Below are 15574 nucleotides of genomic sequence, written 5' to 3'. Positions count from 1 at the left end.
TTATTTTTTTCCCCAAGTGGATATACGGTTGCTCCAGCACCATTAATTAGAAAGAATTTCATTTACTCATAGGGTATTTTTGCCTCTGTTGAACACTGATTGTATATGTATGTGTCTCTTTCTAGATTCTCTCATCTGTTTCATTGATCTGCTTTTCTAATTCTATATCAATGCCACACTATCCTGATTAATGTAGCTTATAGCAAGCCTTGAAATCAGGTAACATAAGTCCACAAACTTTATTTTTTTCCAAATTGTGTTACTATTACATATCTTTTGCATTTTCATGTAAATTGTAAAATTAGGTTGTCAATTTCTATGTAAAAATCTTGCTTGGATTTTGACTGGACTATGCTGAACCTATGAATCAATTTGGGGACAGTCAACATCTTAAAAATATGAAGTCTTCTCATCAGTGAACATAGTGTATCTCTCTTTTTACACAAATGTTTATTCTGTCTCACAAAGGTGTTTTCAGTGTAGAGGTTTTGAGAATCTTTCATTACATTTTTAATGATTGATTTTAATTAATTGTTCAAAAGTAGATATTGAAGCACCTATGTGTCATACACTGTTTCAGGTGCTTTAGACACAAGATCAGCAAGTCTTCTGTTTTCATTCTGGAAGGAAAGACAAAAACAAACAATAAACATATATGCAACATAGCTTTACATAGTAATAAAGGCTATAAAGGAAATAATGCTCCATAAGAAATAGAATCATGGATATGTACATTTTTGATGGGGTCATCAGGGAGCATCTGTCTGAGAAATTGACAATTGAACAGAGGCTTACATGATGTTAAGGAGCAAGTCATAGTAAATATCTGAGGGAACAACTTTCTGGACAGAAGAAATAAGGGGCAGAAATAAGCTTGGTATATTTTGACAACAGTCAGAAGAATTGCCGGTAGTTTCAGAATGTAACTTTAAGATATTCTCATCTGATTCCTCCTATTTTCTCAAGGAATAAGAATTGAGATGATTATTTGATAATGAATGGGACAGATATTGGAGAGAGGAGAAATACGAAATGTTCTTTTGTGAAATGAGAGAACAGTAATACAAGAGAAGTGTGGCAGTATTGCTTGGGCACTTGGCAGTGTTCTTTGAGATCTGGATCATGAATTGAATAGTACTTAGTAATGATTGTGTATTGTATGGCAGGAAAATTAATCTGTTAGAGAGCAGATGGAGATTTGGTGTGGAGTTGGGTTTAACTAGCACTGAGTTTGTTTCCTTTTCCTAGTAAGAATGCCATAGAAGAAGATGAGGAGAAGAGTTTAGAGTACATTCAATGGGATGATTACAGTGATGATTAATGGAAACCAAGCTGGGAGCAGTGAGAATATAAAGGGAATGAGAAAATTTTAAAAATTTGCCAATGGACTGGAGAACCAACTACTTTTGGAGTTGGGATGTTGAAATAGATGATCTGGAAAGACAGGAATTGGTAAAGTATAGGCTGTTTGAAGATTTTGGAAGTGGCACAGTGAGTACTGATACTGAAAAGTTCTAAGACATAGCCTTGGGATTGGATTGGTACAGTGAGGAGGAGAAAATAAATTGTTGAAAGTGAGTTGAGGAACAAGAAGAGTGTTAAGTGGATATTGACATGAATAGGGAACTCACTAAGAATGATGAGAGAAATAATAGTGGAAGGAATGATAAATGAGAAAGAGCGATCCAAAGGTTGATGGTGATGATAATAAAGAATGGTACCCAGGGGTACAGTATGATGGAAAGCACTTTAAAGGTCAGGAGTTTTGGGGCTGACTGTAGTGGCTCACGCCTGTAATTCCAGCACTTTGGGATGCTGAGGCGGGAGAATCACTTGAGTGCAGGAGTTGAGATAAGCCTGGGCAACATGGCAAAACCCCATCTCTACAAAAAAAAATTAAAATTAGCTAGGTGTGGTGAAATGTGCCAGTAGTCCCAGCTATTCAGGAGGCTGAGATGGGAAGATCACTTGAGCCTGGGAGTTCAAGGCTGCAACGAGCTGTAATTGCATCACCGCACTCCAGCCTGGGTGACAAAGTGAGACCCTGTCTAAAAAAAAAAAAAAAAAAAAAAAAAATCTAGGGAAGAGCTAGAGAAGAACTATAAGAGTGAGTTTCCAAGAATACAGTGCAAAAGTTTGGGAGGGGTCAAAAGAGATTTTGGAATAGGGCTAGACATAGCTCTATGAAGGGATAAAGTATGGATAATGAAGGATGATCTGAGAAGTGTGGACTTCTAGCAGTGCCTGAGATAAATAAAGTTGTGAGGCATGATGAGTTTCCTTCAAATGATTTCTTCTGGGAAACTGTATGATCAGTTCTAATCATAAAACACTTACGCCATTTGTGGTGGTAAGTGAGGTGGTATTGAAGTCAGGAGAGGCAAAGTTGCACCAGGAGCACTTAGAGCTCTGTAGGACTCTTACATTCGTAAAATGCTTGATGAATGAAACAAAATCTCATGGACCTCACACACTTGTCAGTGGACATAAAAAGAAAGAGAATCATCAGTTTGTATTTATAGATTTTAAAATGGTTTGTTACTTCTAAAAGAGAGGCTTGGGCATGCAAGAGGACTTGAAACAAGTTGAGACACATTATTGGTCAACTGTTAAGATGTGTTTGCCTTCCTTTTTAATTATTCCAAGTATTAAACACCATGTAAAAATGGTATAAAGGATCAGGGCAGTAATCCTACCAAAATAAAGACTGACAATAAACACTATTATATATATTAATAATAATAATATTTGAGATTATTAATAACTATTATTATTTGCATATATATCTCATTAGAGCACATTATGTCATCACACAAGCCAAGCCTATTGTTTGCAATATAATTTTTCACACTTATGAAAAAATTGTAGTTGCCCACAAAGATTTTAAAAAACATATCCTTTGTGCTTATGTTTATTCAAAAGTTTAAAATCTATTTCTTCAACTGTTTAAATCTGTGTTCTTCAAGTGTTTAGCTTTAATCCAAGAAACACCTTTCTTATCCGGATTTACTCTTTGATTTTTCTTTATCAGCTTGAGACAGGGAAGAAAATGTCTGTAATAATGAAGACAGAAAAAATCTGTATTTATTATTAATCTTGTGTTCTAGGCTGGAAAACTGATGTCTTATATTAATACTTGGGTAAATGAAAGAAAGTTTTTCTATATGACTGTATCTTGGAAAGTGGTTGTCTCCCTATTTTCTCCTTTTCTGCTTGTTCCCTTTTGGGGAGAGCTCTTCTGTCTTATGGTTTAGATGATTCTCTTTCAGCAGCTGCCCTGCAAATTTATTTCTCTGCTTAAAATCCCTTTCTGCTCAGCAGCTCCTCTCTACCTGACACTCAGATGTATCAACTTAGTTGTTTTTTTCTCTTTGCAAGTTAAACATAGAAAAGACAAAAATAGAAAAGCTCATTAATCGTTTTAAGGAAAATATGTCAGAGAGAGAAAAAGAAGTTATGTTATAAGGGCAACCACAGTGTTGATTTTTAGCAAGCTGACCCAGGATCATCCTTCATCAAATAGCTGTAATGTAGTTCACAGTTTGGATCATGCAAATATTATGAAATACTTATTTGACTTATACATTTATTATTAATGAATGATAATATTAGTAATAAACTCGAACTAGACTCAGCTGCTTCATTTGGCGATATAATACTAATAAACCCCATGTTCAGATTAATAGAAAAAAAGCAATAAAAACAATTTGCCAAAGGGCCCATTTCCCACTTGCTATGACAGCTTTCTTAATTTGTTTTCTAAGCCTTTACTCATTTTCTCATTTATTGCAACAGTTTCTGGTTTGGGAAGTAAACAAGGTTACATACAAAATTGTAATTAAATTTTTCTTCAAGTTCAATCACCAAAGAATTGGGCTTAGAGGCAAAGCAAATATTTAATAGTATAGCAAATGGGAATCTTCTTAATTTATTCAGAAGAATAAAATAAACCTGGCCTGGAAAATCTGAAGTGGGAGAAGAAGTTGTAGCCTTGCTAAGCCTGTCTCACAGGTGAGTAAATATAATAGAGAATGCGTTTTCTTTTTAGTGGTGTCTAGGGCAATTTTTTGAGATATTAATTTTTAATTTGTTCTATTATTTTTCTATTGTTCAATTCCTAGAAGATAGCAAAGTCTTCATACTCGACTCTGGGAAGGATTGTTTCACAGAGTAAAAGAAGAAATTGCTTATAGACTACAAAGGCTGACATGGAGATAGAAGAACCACATGGAGCTTGGAAAATGGGAATCTCAGTAATAACATAATGGCTGTGAGTCTGCAGGGGTGTCCTCCAGTGCTTTTGCTCTTGTTAAAACCCCAAGGACCTTTGAAGGATAGTGGGGAGGGGAATCCTCCAAATACCTAAGATTAAATTTCCTACTGGCTTGGTAGGATGGAACTTGTAAATGAAATTAAATTTATTTATATTATTATTGTTGTTGTAATTATTATTATAATTTATTTTTGACATTAGGCACCAAACAAGACCAATCATAATTTTTGGTTCATAACATACTTGCCATCATTGCTTACTCCTGGCCTTCATTTATTTTATTTATTTAATTTTATATATTCATTGATAATATGATGAAGTTATATGAATTCACTGCCTGAATCAAGAACTAGAAAGTTATTAATAACAAATATACACATATATGTTCCTCCCTACTCCATTTTTAAAAACCTGCCTTTGGAGTAGCTATTATTTTGAATTTTATTTTTATCCTTATTATGCCTTAAAGAAACATTATTATGTTTGTGTGTATGTGTGTGTAGTCCTAAAAATATTTTGCTTAGTTCAAAATGTATGGATCTTCTTGGATTTGCTCTTCCACTCTTCATTTTCATAATAGGATTCATTCATGTGTTACATGTTGCTTGGTTCATTAATTTCCATTGATATTTAATGTGTCTGTGATTATGCCACAGTTTATTGAAACTCTTGTTAATGGGTATTTGGATAGCTTCCAGATTTGTGCTATCATGCACACTGCTGCTTTCTGGTACACATTTGCTAAACTTCTCTTGGGTAAATACCTAGAAGTGGAATTGCTGGCTCACTGGGTGTGCAAATATTCAACTTTATAAGATAATATCAAATTGTTTTCCCAAGTGATTATTCTAATTTGCATCCTGTCAACAATGTGTGAGAGTTCATCAATCTACAGTCTCTGGAATACCTGGTATTGTCAGCTTTTCAGTTCTTGCCTATTGAATGCATGTAAAATAATATTTCCTACTCCTGTTTCACATTTCCCTGAGTACGAGTTAGATTGAGCAACACTTCATATGCTTTTTATTAATACATATTTTCTCTTCTGCGAAATGCCTATTCGGGTCTTCTTCCCAGTGTTCATTTACTATTGGCTTGTAGGACTTCTTTACATATAAACAGTATCACAATTTTAATCTTTTCTAGTTAAGTATTTTTGTGGTAGTTTAAGAAATTATTCTTCACCTTAAATTCAGAAAGATATTCATCTATATTTTATCTTATAATTTTAAACTTTTTAATTCAACAGCAAATCACCATTTCTACACATCATGTAGGAGTTTCTAACTAGTTCCATAAATGAAGAAATGAATTAAAAGTTATAAGGCTAGGAAAGGAGAAAAAAACCTGTAATTTTCAGATGACATGATTGTCTGCTTGAAATCCTCCCAAATTGAGCAAACAAATAAATATAATAGGAAGTTGAGCAAAGTGGATGAACATAAGATTAATACAGAAAAGTCTATTACACTTGTATAAATCAGAAACAAACAGAATAATAACTATGAACACACAATTTACAACTAAAAGTATAAAGTACAATACTTAGGAATAAAGCTAATGAAAGATGTATAAACTTGGATGTAGAAAACTATAAAACATTTCTGAAGAATATTTTAAAAATACTAATAAATGGAGATGTATCCCTTGATCAACAGGAAGATATCATTAAGACCTTAATCTTTCTTATACAGATCTACAGATTTAATGTAACTCTAGTCAAAATCCAAAAAGGATTCTTTAACTAAAAAAGGTCCAAAATAGCCAAAATACTTCTTTATTAAATGAAACCATGTAGATGCAGTTGCTCTTATAAATACAAAGACATATAGAGCTATACTAACTGGCATGTGTTATTCACACAGAAAAGAGAAATTCATGCATGAAATAGGATACAGAACTCAATAAAGGACCCATACATGTAACTTTGATAGGGGTGGCATGAAAGAACACTTAGGAAAGGAGTTATTATTCAATAGTTACAGTGAAAAAGTTGGTTGTCTACATAGAAAAAGCATGAAAATTGATCTTTACCTCATACACAAAACAACCTTCCACAAATTAGGAATTTAAATGGCAAAGGCAAAAGTAACAACTTTTTAGTAGAGTTAATTTGTTTTAGAGAAAGTAAAATCATGTGATATTTCGTTTCTGCACACCCAAATTTGCAGTACCATCTTCATATCTGGTTTACTTTTAAGTACTGAGCCCATATTTATTATTGGACAGAGACTCTAGAGGAATCTCTTGAATAAAAAATTCTCACGTTTTTGTTTCTTTGTAACAAATAATGCCCACCTTTTTTCCATTGCTCTCTCATTTCCAATCCTTCTGATTACCAGGAAAGAAAATCCTAAATTAGGTATCCATGTCGTTAACCTTTGCAATGTTTTTATAGGAAAAGAAGGGTGTATCCACGGGAGACAAAGGGATGTTGGAGCAGTGCTGAGGAAAGCAGGAGGCAGCAAATATGAAAAACTGAATTCTGAGTATGTATCGAGTTCTTACTTGAGGCAGATATTGTATGTTGACCCTCTCAACACCCATTCCAACTTCTTTTTACTTGCCTTCCTCCATTTTGGAAGCTCAAAAGCTAAAAGCTCATCTTTTCAGATTACTTTTTACTTAGAGGTGGTCATGTGACTCAGTTCTGGCCAATGACACATCAGCATTGAAAGACTTCAGTACTTTCAGTTAGGGCTGCCTCTTCTCTTTCTTCCTTTCCACTGCCCAGAATGTATAAACCATCCCACGGTTGAAGCAGCCCTTACTAAGGATGATGGAGCAGAAGAGCAAGAAGCCTCCTTTCTCAACGGCATCCTTGAGCCCCTACACATACCCTAGACCTACCTACAACTTTTTGTTACCTTAAGTGAAATAAACCTGTTTCTATTACGTTACCATTGATTGAGCTTTCTCATACTCATTACTGAATGCAATCCTAATCAACAGAGTGTATAGTACTAATTCACATGTATGTACCTGAATACAGTGATTATCATTCATTAATATGAGTGCATACAACCTCAGTGTACCTTTCTCAGAATTTAACAGTTCCTGTAGACAAAGATTAAGTAGTAAAGATGAAGAGGAATTGAATCATACAATTAATACATTCAAGTAATAGGCATAAATAGGCACTTCTATTCCTCAAAAAGAATAAATTTTATACACTCTGGAAGTTTCACAAGAACTGATCATGAATTTGATGACAAAAAATGTTAAAATTTTTAATAGTACTGTCAGCTTTTCATGGGTCACATTCTCTGGTCATGCACCTATAATCTTTGAAATAAATAGTAAATAAGCAAATATAAAATTCTGATTTCTTAGAAACACACTTCTAGAAATATTATGTTGGGTCAATAAGAAAATGAAAAAGGAAATTACATGCTATCTGGGAAACAATGAAAATGAGAATACTTCATCCCAGAAACTGTGATACACAGCAAAAGGGACTCGAGATAAAACTAATAGTATTAAATTTCCTCAGTGTTGATGAGGAAAAATAAAGGGATTAGAAATTTGAAAAGAAACACGAACCTCTCACACACACACACACAAAAAGAAAATAAAGGAAATTTTAAAATATAAACTGGATTTAATAAAATTTAAAAACAACACTTCATAGGAAAAGAAAAAATAAATCTAAAAGATTTTTTTGAAAACAATAAAACAGATAAGCCGGATTACTTTAAAAAGAGAGAAAACAAAAATATATAAAATTAGGAATGAGAAAGTAGATGTAAGTATGAATATAGAAGAGATGGAAAAGAATTATAGAAGACTGCATCTATTTTGACAATGAATTTGGAGACCTAGAGGAGATGGATGATTTTCTAGCAAAAGATAAAATACCAAATTTGACCTAAGAAGATGGAGGATCCTTGAATAGAACAATTACTGAAGACAAGATTGAAAAGGTGAATAAAGATGTACCATTCAAATACACGCCAGGGCCAGATGAGTTCTCGGCCAAGTTTTATATAACCTTTAAAGAAAAGTTATTCCAGATTATTTAAACTATGTCAAGCCATAGAAGAAGCTAGAAATCATTCTCATTTATTTTATAAATCACACAAAATAACAAAACTTTATCAGGTACCAATATAGTTCCCAAATAAAATGAAACTCATTTATTAATATAGGCAAAATTATAAATAAAATATTGGCAAGTAGAATATATCAAAAGAATAATATATTATGACAAAAGTAACTCAGGAATTCAAAGGCAATTCAATATCGTATAAACAAGTTTAAGAGGAAAAGATCATAATATAAACATTGCTGAAGAGGCATTTGATAAAATAAAGCAATTTTTCCTAATAAAAAGTTAGTAAAATTAGAAAAAAACCTACTTAAATGTACTAACATGTTTTACTGTATACCCATAGTAAATACCATTCTAAACAGAAAACTAATTCTAAATCATGAAAACTTTCCAATGAAATCAAGAATAAAAATAAATAGCTAGCATTTTTTTAGTGTTTACTATGTGCGAGCATGGTTCTAGGTACTTCACATATGTAAATCTTCACAAAAATAATATACAGTATCATACATTATGATAATCCCCACATTGCAGATTGGAACAGTGAAGGACAGAGAAGTTGAATAACTTGCCCAATAGCAAGTGGTAAATTTGCGATTCAAAGCTACGCAGTTGTGCTCCACAAATTGTACTCTTAGCCACTATCCTATATAGTTTTTGCACCTAACCAGAAATTCATATCATTGTTACTTTTCAACATTTTTGAAATGCTCACAACTGTAATAAAACTAGAAAATGAAAGAAATGTTAATGTTGAAAAACAGGGATAAATCAACATTTTTCAGATTGCATTTCTTGAAAACCAAAGAACATCTAGGAAAATGCTACTAAAATTAATACAGAAATTTGGTAAGGTAGCTGGACAAAAGGTGAGCAAAATTGATTTCCTCTACTCTTGCAATACAAAACCTAGAAATGGAAATGGGGGAAAGTATTTTGCTCACTCCAGTCAGATGCAGAAACATAAACACATATACACAAGTAAAATAATTTTTAAAATTGACAAAAATTTGATAAGAAAAGCATGGGATTGATATGAAAACTATAGTCTTAGAAAATATACAAAGAAGATTTAAACAAATAGAAAAAGTCTCACATTGAAAGATTATTATTTAATATCTCTATCATCCAAAATTAATATGTAATTTTAATAAAATTGTAGTAACGAGATATTTGGGGCATTGGATAAAATAATCTTAGTATACATAAAAGAAAAATGCCCCAAAATAGCCAGGAAAAGTGTGAAATGAATGAAGACTGTAGGGGAAATTTCCTTACCAGGTATTCAACATAATCAGTATGGGTATAGGGAAAGACAAATAATTTGAAACTCAAAAATAAATCTCAGAGTATATGAGAATTTTATGTTTTATGAGTGAGGGATGAATTTAACGGGAAAATGATGACTAATAAATGGTAATGTCACAATTGCCAATCTAATTGGAATAAAAAATTCAGAGTTGTCTTTAATTGGCCAGTCTGTAGTTTTTTCAAATGGCAGACCAAATAGCCAGGCTGTTGCCAACAACCCAAGAATTAGCAAAAATACAACAAAATTCATCAAAAGAGGTACTGGTTCAAGCTATGAGAATGGCCTGGGTTCTACCTACCGAGTGGCATAACCATACCCATTTTTAGCTTTCCATAGCTGGTGTGGGGGTTGAAAAGCTGTTGATTCCAATGGACACTGTTAGGTTTCAGCTCAGCCAAACCATTAGTGAACTAGGCCCAGGTGCTTTGGTGAACCTCAGTGCATGGAGAGACCCATTGAGCCTGCAGTTTCCTTCAGGTGACAGAGTGGAGAATAAAGTTTCTCCCAAGGAAAGAGCTGCCATTTTTTCATGTAATGTTGAGATGTCACTTAAACTGTGCCAGATATGGTCTTTAATATACCATTTCCATGTGACAATCAAGGCTTGTTAGGCCCCTCCCATCTTTTTGCTGAATATAAGTTGATCCACTTCAAAATGAAAATATGAGGCCCTAGAAAGTCACAAGGTCTCCATGGTCAGGCATTCAGTTTTAATGAGGGCTCAAGAACAAGCTGGGGTGTTCTTGGTAGCCATTTCAAGGAGGAAACAAGTTTAAAGTCATGAGGGACACCTTTGGGTGGTGACTGTCTCTCTTTGCCAGAGGCTTCACTTGAAAAAAATCATCAGTCTCAGAGATATGAAGTTCAAAAGGGTTATCAGGAGTATGGGGCCCAAAGGTTGAGAGCCAGCCATAGCTTGCTAGACCGCTTCCAATGCCACCTATTGGTGTGGGCCCAGACTCAAGGATGCTGATATAAACATCCAAGTAGAATGCCCAAGTGAGCACATACTGTCTCCAATACCAAAATATTGAATAAGGTGTTGTTCTTCTTTTTGGTGGTTGGAGGCCAGAGGCAGCAGTTTTTCCTTGGCTGTCAGAGGCATTGAACATTCTGATTCTGCCTACATAATCCCAAGAAGTCTTATTCACCTAGCAGATCCCTGAATTTTTTTAAGGTTCATCAGCCACCTCTGCCAGCACAAGTATGATAACACTGCAGGTAGAGTGTTTAAAACTGGATCTTCTCACTTGTCTACTAAATAATATTGTCTATATAGCAACAGCTTTGGCTATCAGAGGGTAGAGGCATTTGTACTAATCCTGACACACCCACTGGTGGTAAATGGTAGGGGAGTTTAGGTACCCCAGGGGGAATATTGCAAGCCAGTGGGCCAGAAAACAAGGTGCTGGCAATGTCTAAGACATTATATCAAGTGCCATGTACAGCAGATGTACAGTAAATGCCATTACAGTTATAAGGTCTATATACCGCCAGGGATTTGAGAACAACAGCTGAATTCAATAAGTCTCAAGCCTCCATTGGCCTTTTACACTGGCCATACAGAGTTATTATTTTGAACTATTGCATCTCTTACTACCCCTGCTGCCTTTAGAATAAGGCTTCAAGGCTGTGATTTCCCTTTTGCCTCCTGGGATACTATACTATTTCTGTTGGACCTGGAAGGGGACAGGGAGATGATTTGAGGAGAACTTTACAGTTCCCTTTAGCACTTCTCTACATGTTGCTTTTCCCACTTGGGAGACTCCCTCTAGTATTTATGGGATAGGAAAGTACACGTGTATAACACCTCAATTCTTACTATACATGCAGATGTAGAAGCAATAGTAACAGTACATTCAATTGGCCCAAAGTTCCTTAAGGTGCCATGAAGTATTTTCTTCCTTACCGTGTACCCAGCCCAAACCCCATTAACTGAATCTAAGTGCCTTTTCCTTCCCCACTTTCAAGTAGGATAGTGATTTGATTGTCCATTGCCAAGATAATCATACAAGTTATAATCCCTCCCACCCTGAAATTCCCCAGGATTTTCAAACTGGTGTGTATGGCTTTTGGCTTGCCCTTGGCAACAGGGAGACTTGGCCTCGTCCCTAACCATTTTTCTCCTTAAAACAGCTGAGATAGGGGTCTGGGGGAGGGAGGGGATGACAGAGTATAGTGGGAGAGAGCAGCAATATGACATTGAACAAGGTTTTACATTTACATTTGGTTTCAAACAGCACAGCAGCTGCTAGCAGCTCAACCAGAAAAACTTCCAAATTTTTTTGCCCTTATCCCAATCCAAGCCCCATGTTGAGTAGCAAGATCATTATTAATGATACTATTTCGGCTTTGGGGATCCCTTGACACTACAGCCACATTGTTTTTTGAATGGGACGGTCAGATTTGTACCCTTTGTAGATTCGTGCTTAATTCACACACAAACAACTTTTTAAAAAGAGGTACACTTTAATCTTGGTCAATTGCTGCCATATTATTATAACATCTCTTAACATAAAGACATAAAACGTATGTCCAGTTTTAACATAAGGAGTGGGAGAGTTTTCCAGAGGAATGAGGCTGATCATGAGAATATATCTAGAGTCCTTTGGGTTAATTTCTCATTCTCCATTGATTCATCAGCACTGTAAAACCAATTTAGGGCAGAAAGAGCCTGAATACTAGTCAACGACTCATCTGTGGTTTTCTCTTGAAGTTTGTCTTTCTCAAGGAAATCTCCCCAAGAAGGTCAAAGGTCTCTCATAGCAGCCAAGACCCATTGAAAAAAACTCAGTCTTTTTCCTGCCATTTGAATGGATCTAAGATTGGCTTGATGGCCTGCAGAGGGGGCTGAGACATACAAGATGTTCCACCTTTAGCCATTCATCCTTAGCAAGCATTATGCATCTGACACCCTCAACTCCCCGAAGACCCAGTGGAAGCACTAACAGCCTGGTTTTCTGCCACAGTGATTGCAGATTTGCCTCATTTCACACTCCATGTAGATGCTTATGTCTGTCATCTGAAAGGGACAGAACCTTCATATCGGCATGAATCTTAGGACTAGTTGTCACAATGTAGAGGACTTAAGGCTGACAGCCCAACTGGTAAGAAAGTTCACCTACTGGTAGAACAACCTCTGCATCTTTTGGGCAGTCAGTTGTCTCTGAATTAATTTCCCAGTACTCATTCTGCAAACATTTCCTTAATTTTTCCTCATTAACAGGCATTAAGGTGGAGGACCACTTATTGACCAAATACATTTGGTCAGCATATTCACTATATTATGAAAGTCCTTCAGTTGGTCCAAAAGGTCCTCCCCTCTCTTCCACAAAATCATGGTTCTATCAGCATGCTATCCTTATCATAAAAATTGGTAAGAACTGTGACAAGTCTAAGGTTTTACCTGATTTTTTCCTTCCTTCCTTCCCTCTTTTTCTTTCTTTCTCTCTTTCTTCTTTCTCCTTCCTTCCTTTTCTCTTTCATTCATTCTTTCCTTTTTCTTTCTTTCTCTCTCTGTCCCTCTCCTTCCCTCCTTTCTTCCTCTGTTTCTTCCTTTTCTTTTCTTTTTTCTTTCTCTCTTTTTCTTTTCCTTCCTTCCTCTTTCTTTCTCTCTCCTTCCTTCCTTTTTTTCTTTCTTTCATTCTTTCTTTTTTTTCTTTCTCTCTCTCCCTCTCCTTCCCTCCTTTCTTCGTTTGTTCCTTCCTTTTCTTTTCTTTTTCTTTCTCTCTTTTCTTTCTTTTCCTTCCTTCCTTCCTTTCTTTCTTCCTCCTTCTTCTTTCTTTTTCCTTCCTTCCTCTTTCTTTTTTCCTTCCTTCCTTCTTTTTTCCTTCCTTCCTTCCTCTTTCTTTTTTCTCCCCTCCCCTCCCCTCCCTTTCCCTCCCCTCCCGTTTCCTCCCCTCCCTCTCCCTTCCCTTCTTTCTTTTTCTTTTGATAGGGTTCTGCTCTGCCACCCAGGCTACAGTGCAGTAGCATGCTCTTGACTCACTACAGCCTCTGCCTCCCAGGCTCAAGCCATCCTCCCACCTTAGCCTCTCGAGTAGCTGGGGCTACAGATGTGCACCACCACACTCAGCTAATTTTTAATTTTTTGCAGAGGTGAGGTTTCACTTTATTGGCCAGTCTGGTCTTGAACTCCTGGGCTCAAGCAGTCTTCCTAACTCAGCCTCCCAAAGTTTATAGGTGTAAGCCACCATACCCAGCTTGGTTTTACCCTATTTTCAATCTACTATGTTAGCCTGCCAGAGTTTGGTGGTGGTGGTAGAAGACATGAGTCTCCTGGGTTAGAGATGAAAGACAGTTCATTACTCAGAGCAATAGCAATAGCCAGAGTATACCACTGGCATTTTTTGCACTGATTCTCTGAACCCCAATTCTCATATCTGGTGTGGAGAGCCCCAGATGACACCTGCATACACAGCGAGTTGGATTATAGGAGAGAAACTTTGACCTTAGGGAACCTGAATCTTTTTTAAATGAGCAGGAAGTATGCCTGGACTTTGCTGCAGAGGGAGACACTTTATCTTCTAAGAATGTAGACCAACTTGTCTTTTGCTCTAGAGGGAGATATTAGTTCTATCTTTCAAGGCTGTTTCCTATACAAACATCCTTGGAAAGGTAGTATGAAACACAAAGGACATTCAGTTGTAACTCTGAAGATACTCAAGAATGTGAGAGGCCGGGTGCGGTGGCTCATGCCTGTAATCCTAGCACTTTGGGAGGCCAAGGCGGGTGGATCACGAGGTCAGGAGATCGAGACCATTCTGGCTTACATGGTGAAACCTCATCTCTACTAAAAAAATACAAAAAATTAGCCGGGCGTGATGGCGGGCACCTGTAGTCCCAGCTGCTCCGGAGGCTGAGGCAGGAGAATGGCGTGAACCTGGGAGGCGGAGCTTGCAGTGAGCGGAGATCGCGCCACTGCACTCCAGTCTGGGTAACAGCGAGACTCCGTCTCAAAGAAAAAAAAAAAAAGAAGAATGTGAGAAACCCATGGAGAATCATCTCCTAGCAATGAGTATATATTCTTTGCCAGAGTGGAATAAAATTGAGAACTAAAATTTTACAGCATTTAAATCAAAGGAAACATTTAAAAAATCATAAACTTCTTTGATGAAAACTATTATGATTTACAGAGAAGGGTCCATTGAAAGTGTCAACAATTTTAAATATGTAATTGATAAATTTGTATACATTTTGAAGAAGATTTCTGGAAATTTCATGAAAAGGAAATTATAAAGACATTGATTCTTTTTTTAGAAAAAATTCTAACAAGCTAATATTTCAAACAGCTATAGCTCAGAAACTGGTTATTCTCCTAATATTATTTTAAATTTTGAGATAATCAATATAACAAAGTTTTGAAACATTTTCTTCAGATATACAGATGTCATTTTTATTTTCATGAAGAATTTTTATTTTGAAAATAACTTTTGAATAGAACCATTTATAAATCTACCCATATAATAAAAAACAATTGATAATAACATGTTTTCCAAAACAACATATAATTTCAGTTATTTAAGCGTTCCTTTTCAGGATCAAGAATGTCCTCCTAGCTTGGATGAAAAATTATCTGTTCATCTGAGTATGAATGAAAGTTACCTGGTAAGAGGAAGGATGAGTGATTTCAGGAGACCAACAGAGAGTAGGGAAGTTTTAAAAAGCTTTCGTGAGAAATGTGAAACTGATCTCATACAAGATATGCCCAAAACAGTGCTGTTCAATTCATTTATGTTTTCACCACTCATTTAGAGAATCATTGAACTTTTGAGTTGGAAACTTAGAATTTACCTACTATAATGTTCAACCCAATGCAATATATTTTAAGACACCCTTTACAGATTTAAATTTTATTTTAAAAGCATTACATATATTTTAAAATAATTTAGGGGGCATGTGAAAAAGTAATATGTTGAATACATTCAACATAAAAGTC

General features: G+C 35.6%; 1 long non-coding RNA gene across 1 annotated transcript; it reads right to left on the bottom strand.

Annotated features, from left to right (window-relative positions):
* Positions 1 to 216: 216 nt before the first annotated feature.
* LOC129059777 (uncharacterized) lies at positions 217 to 10047 on the bottom strand. The gene is made up of 3 exons (XR_008525866.2): positions 9935 to 10047; positions 2338 to 2473; positions 217 to 620 (listed from the first exon to the last, which is right to left on the bottom strand). It is a non-coding gene; the product is annotated as an uncharacterized LOC129059777 (long non-coding RNA).
* Positions 10048 to 15574: the final 5527 nt, after the last annotated feature.

This window comes from Pongo abelii, chromosome 5 (genome assembly GCF_028885655.2).
Source record: "Pongo abelii isolate AG06213 chromosome 5, NHGRI_mPonAbe1-v2.0_pri, whole genome shotgun sequence".
NCBI lineage: Eukaryota > Metazoa > Chordata > Mammalia > Primates > Hominidae > Pongo > Pongo abelii.
Note: the sequence above shows the minus strand (reverse complement) of the source record. Positions and strands in the feature narration are given on the sequence as shown.